Raw genomic sequence first — 6,225 nt, 5'->3', positions numbered from 1 at the left:
GAATGAGGTATATTCTTACCCCGTGTAATTTCTAAAATAAAACATAGGCACGCAAGGCGTGCAGGAGTTATTTTTTTTTGTGAAGTGCCGGAGATAGGAGCATTCATGGAGCTGTTTACAGTAATGATTTGGTAAATCTGACAAGTTTTTTTTGGTTGCGATGTACAGCAAGAATGAAACTGGGAATTTATGATGTACATACGATGTTACATCGGTAATGGTAAGATAGCTAAATAGTAAGCCATAATATATAGATTTAGGCCAGCCTAAAAGCGTAGCTCCTGGGCCGGGTTGTTCAAAGCCCGATTAAGCTAACCCAGAAAAAGGTAGAATTTTGATTTGAGTTTTGTAACTTTGCGGTGAGGTTTCTGTATATTGTTTGGCCTTCTGTTTTAATAATCACCATATACACAAAACAAAACAGCAAAACACATTTGTATAGAACAAAAAGTTATAATTCGATTAACTTTTAATCCTGGGTTAGCGTAAACTGGCTTCCGAGCAATCCTGCCCTGTTTCCAACAAGCTAACCCAATATGAGCCCGCGATCCAATCGCCAGCGCTTGGTCAGCGGTCAACTTCAAGAAAACACGTGACCTCGAGGAACTGTAAACCTGAGCCCGCGATATGGTCACGTGATACTGGTCAGCGGATACCTTGTATTGACAGGTGTCAATTGCTCATAACATGGATGTCCAATATCAAGGAAGTACACGGTAAACCAAGGCTGCATGTCCCTGTCAACCTATTATTTGGAGTATGGCCGCCATGTTGGGCAACTCCGCAGTCGCCGTCGCCGTCGCCGTCGTCGTCGTCGTCGTCGTGCGTACGCGCCCACGAGCAATACCGCTAGCCATGATAACCATGAGAAAATCAACTCATGGGTTTCCTTTTCTTTCCCATATGAGTATGGGGCTCCGCTTTGCGGCCCTTCGGGCCGCCGGAGCTCCGCTAAAATGTTTGAACAAACTACAGTAATCTGACACGTCTCCAGATTAGTGTAGATACCATCTTTTTCTCTTCTTTGATTCGATCTTTGATAAAACCCACACTGTGATTGGTGTGACACGTGCACACGCATAACTCCCTCACTCACCCATCACATAGCCCTTCCAACCCCCAAGAGGAATTTTTGCTCAAAAATACTCAAGTTAAGAGACCTTTTCGCATTTTATACGAGTCGTAAGTTTACCTTTTTACACAACACTACGTCACCGAAAATAGAAAGAAAGAGAAAAAAAACCTCTCTGACACATTGAAAGTCTGATTTAATTAAATTGCACTTTAACTTGGTGCCAGGCAGCCTTCAAAGAACATTTGAGAGTTTTGATACTTTTTACCTTTAAAAATATCGGACTGAAGAGAATGTCATAAAATGCCCATCAAATAAAAATAAACTGCTACTGCAGAGACGTAAAAACCGTCCAGAAATGAAAGCTTTTTTTTGTTTAATATCCTGGGAACGATAGCCGATAACTTGTCAGCTCTAATTGAATTTACTCCCATATAAAAAACAAACGTGTTAAGTTACCATTTGTTACTAAAGATATCAAACATCTCATGGGAAAGAGCGGTGACGATTCGTCAGCTCTAATTGAATTTACTCTCTTGTGAAAAACAAGAGTGTCAAATTACCCATTGTAACTAAAAAATAAAAATATCTCGTATTTGCATGCAACAAGAACACAACAATCGTCACCTGCACTTACTATTGTAAACGTTAGAACTGTTTCAAATCTAAATAGTCTCGTCTCCTCTAAAATATGTCCTAAGAACTAAAAGCGACGATTCGTGACCTCTAATTGAATTTACTCCTTGTGAAAAACAAAAGCATCAAGTTACCTTTGTAACTAAAAATAAAAATATCTCGTTGCATTTGCATACTTCTAACTCACGAACCGAAGGTTCATCTCGTTCATTTAACTAAAATCCTCAGCCTAACCCACAGAAAATGTCGAAGTAAACCCAATATATGAATACTTCCTCCTCTTTTATAGAAGAATAAATATGGCCGTTCTAAACTGCATCGGGATCAAATCTTCTCACATACCGTTTACCTTTACAACAAGAAATTTGATTGGCTGTTTATAGTAGATCCAATCTGATTGGTGTGACATACATACATCTCTCACTCACTCACTCACTCACTCATCCATTGACCCGTCCATAACATACCCGACGCGCCGACTAAGAGGTATTGTTTTTACAAAAAAAATAACTCAAAAATAGAATGAGAGAAAAAAACCTCTCTGACACGTTGAAAGTCTGATTTAATTAAATGCACTTTAACTTGACGCCACGCAGTCTACAAAGAACGTTTGAACAGTTTTCATACTTTTTACCTTAAAAAATATCGGACTAAAATGAATATCATCAAATAAAACTATTAAACTGCTACTGCAGAGACGTAAAAACACTCTAGAAATGAAAGCTTCTATTTTGTTTAATATCTTGGGAACAATAGCTGATAACTTGTAAGCTTTAATTGAATTTACTTCCATATGAAAAACAGAATTGTCGAGTTACCATTTGTAACTAAAAATAGCAAACATCTCGTGGGAACAAGCGGTGACGATTCGTCAGCTCTAATTGAATTTACTACCTTGTGAAAAACAAGAGTGTCAAATTACCCATTGTAACTAAAAAATAAAAATATCTCGTTACATTTGCATGCAATACGAACAAAACAATCGTTACCTGCACTTACTATTGTAAACGTTAGAAATGCTTCAAATCTAAATAGTCTCGTCTCCTCTAAAACATGTCCTAAGAACTAGAACCGACGATTCGTGACCTCTAATTGAATTAACTCCTTGTGTAAAACAAAAGTATCAAGTTACCCTTTGTAATCAAAAATAAAAATATCTCGTGCCATTTGCCTACTACTAACTCATGAACTGCTTCAAAACTCAAGACTCATCTCGTTCATAACTAGCCACCATTACACTGAAAATTATGCACTCTAAAACAACCCAATGTAGGTATCTAACTGTCACACTTCCCTCCAAACCGGACTGAAAATCGCAAACCGGTAACATACACGTCACTCTTTATTTTTCAATTACCATAGTCCTTGTGTTTATACACACCTTGTCAGTTTCTCACATACCATTTACCTTTACAACAAGAAATTTGATTGGCTCTTCATAGTAGATCCAATCTGATTGGTGTGACATACATACATCTCTCACTCACTCACTCACTCACTCACTCACTCACTCACCCATTGACCCATCCATAACATACCCGACGCGCCGACTAAGAGGTATTTTTTTTACAGAAAAAAAACTCAAAAATATAAACGGTGCCGCTAAAATCTGTGATTTTTAAAATGATATTAACTTCAACAGATCGCAAATAACACTTAATGAGAGATAACTCTGCTTTAGCAGAAAACTGTCACTCACCTTCGTACACTGCGACCAACGATGCATGAGAGAGAGGGCATAAGATCAGACTGCGCATCTTAATTCTGCCATTCGCGCATGACGACAATTCCTTGCGCCTTTGATCTTACCACCATTCCTTGCGTTTAGCAAAAACGTGTTTAAGGCCCCCACAATGTGACCTTTTCCCGATTAGAAAGCTGCCTTGTTCGTTTGCTTCACGCTCACTCACAGCGGCAGCAAGTAGGCAAAGTGCTGGGCTCCCTAAGGAGGGATCACCCTTTGCATTCCCTAGACACTGCAAAGAATAAACTACGTTACACATATGTAAATTGCTTGTTGCTTTGCTATTCACACTTAGAGTGGCTGTTACTGTAGAACACTCCAAATTCAGACCCTGCTCTCAGTTAGTCAGCTCTTAGACATAAATTAAGACTTGGCATTAATACGTTCATAATGCAGTGGCGGATCTAGGGGATGAGCCCGGGGAAAAAGCCCCCCCCCCCCCCGCCCCGCCCCCTATTTTGGGTGAAACCAAAAAAATCGCAGAAGCAGAAAAGCCGGCAGGGTAAGCCAAAAAAAAGCCACTCTCCTTAGCTCAAGGTCTGGATCCGCCACTGATGCTAAAACTAATATGGTCAATACTGCTGTCCCTCCATCATTATGACTCTGACTCTGAATGGAAAGAACTTTGTAAATATGAAGAAATACTCATAGAAACGCACTTGGGAAAGAAAAAGGAGGAGTTGTTTCTTGGTAGACCCTAGTTCAACTTCTCGGTCATGCTTGTAAACAGCCAACTGGTCTGCCTTCCGCCATTTGGGATTTTTAAGCCTATTACGTTTAAGCCAATTACGGGGTAATTGTTAGAACGCAGAGCATCGGTGACATGATTAAGTTCAGCCTCTTTTCCTTGTTTCGTGCTCGGCAGTTTAGTTGCACGATGTAATTAAGTCTCAGCTGCACTGATCTTGTGTCGTTTGTCATGGTGGCGTTCTAACAATTACCCCCAAAATGTCATCTCTAACATTCTAAAGAGGAAATCTTCTACTCGGCGCACAAACTCCATCCAAGCACCCGAGGAACTTGTTTGTATGTTTTTCAAATGGGCCACACCCTCCGATTCCTCTCGTTATGCAGTCCTCCCCTACATTAATGGAATTCCTCAGCCTCTAAATAGACTTCTTCAAAAACATGATATTCGAGTTGTCAGCAAGCCAGTCAAGACATTACAACAGGAGTTTCCTTCTCCTAAATCTCGACCTCCGATTGAACTTCAACCAAATGTGGTTTATAAAGTATCTTATGCCGACTGCCCATGGAGTTATGTAGGCGAGACTGGCAGATGCTTTGAAACGAGAAAAAAAGAACACATGAGGAATGTGATGTCTTACGCAAGAGGTTCCAACATCGCTAAACACGCTTGGTCTTCAAATCACTCTATTGACTTTAAAAATTCCCAAGTAATTGACAAGGGTTCTTCACGTATTCGCAAGATGCTAGAATCATGGCACACCGCTTCGATAGATCATGCAGATAACAATTCTAGACCGCTCCCCAATCAATACTCTATTCTTTTAAAAAAGAACAATCAGTTTATTAACACTTATATTTTTCCATTTCAATATATTCTTTTTATAGTTCCACCTATTTTTGTATATATTTGTGGTTGTTATCTTTTCCATTTTTATCCATCGAAGGCTGTAGTCTGACAACCGAAAGCGCTGAAAGTTTTAACTTAATATAGCCAGTGAACGTTTTTTATAAATTTTTAATATGTTTTGTCCTGGCTACGGTTCTTCTATTTTTAAACTTACAGTATAACCTAGAAAACGCTGAAAAAAAGAATACGCAATGCTAGGCGGGTGAATCGCACAGTGGGCTAAAACTCACAGGTTAACAGCCCTAGGAAGGCATGAAAGAAGCCACAGCGAGAACGCTAGTCAAATGACAAATTAGCGTCTCCTTTCCCTCTCCCTTCCCGAGGGAATCTCTCTCTCACAGAGTCAAATAGATCTGATAAATAGAAAATCATGATGCGGTGGTAAAAAGTGGTTTTGCTGGTTTTACCCTCGCTCCCTATTTTTTATCGGAGTTTGATCATACACTCATCAGAATGATTTTAGGTGTCCCTGCAAAAATATTAAAAAACCATCAAGGTTAACAAATGGCATCTCTCTTGCAGTCCCGTGACAATTTAGCTTCCTGTGTGGTCGGATTTTCATAGCTTCGGTGTGAATAAAGTCCTAGACTATTTTCTCTCTTTTTTGCCCTGGAAGTACTTTTCTCCCTTAAAATTCAACTATTTTTTTGTCATCGATATTACGTTAATCAAAATGAAGATAAGATTTGAAGGTATTTCTTTCTATTTGTAACAACCTTTACCATCATCTTTTCTTGCTCTCGTTGCCAAGGTCAATTTCTTTGTCAACATCTGTCACACTTAACGTCTTCCACTTTGACTGCATGAAAGATATCTCAATTATCTGATTAAAAAAGCTAATAACTGTTTTATAGGTTATCCTTTCACGACCGCAAGAACTTAATTACGAGATATTTCGATCTAAGGGAAATACAAGGTGTTTTAGAAAACACTATGCCACAAAAATTAACGAAACAGACTTTCATCTGGTGAATATTGTGAGGCAAACATGGCGAACGCTAACACTGGTTTCGCGCGTTCCCAAGGAAAGTCGCAGGAAAATATAAAGTGAAAAAAAATTTCCCATTGGTATATAAAGCAGCAAGTTTAAGAGTTCAAATTGAGGTATCCACAATAAGCACGTATATATTAAACTAAACACAGAAGTCACCTAACAGGGGGTACCATTACCCCGTG

This window comes from Orbicella faveolata, unplaced genomic scaffold (genome assembly GCF_042242905.1).
Source record: "Orbicella faveolata isolate gen_17 unplaced genomic scaffold, um_ofav_v1 contig_25, whole genome shotgun sequence".
NCBI classification, from domain to species: domain Eukaryota; kingdom Metazoa; phylum Cnidaria; class Anthozoa; order Scleractinia; family Merulinidae; genus Orbicella; species Orbicella faveolata.
The sequence above is the reverse complement of the archived record's forward strand: the minus strand, read 5'-3'. Positions refer to the sequence as shown.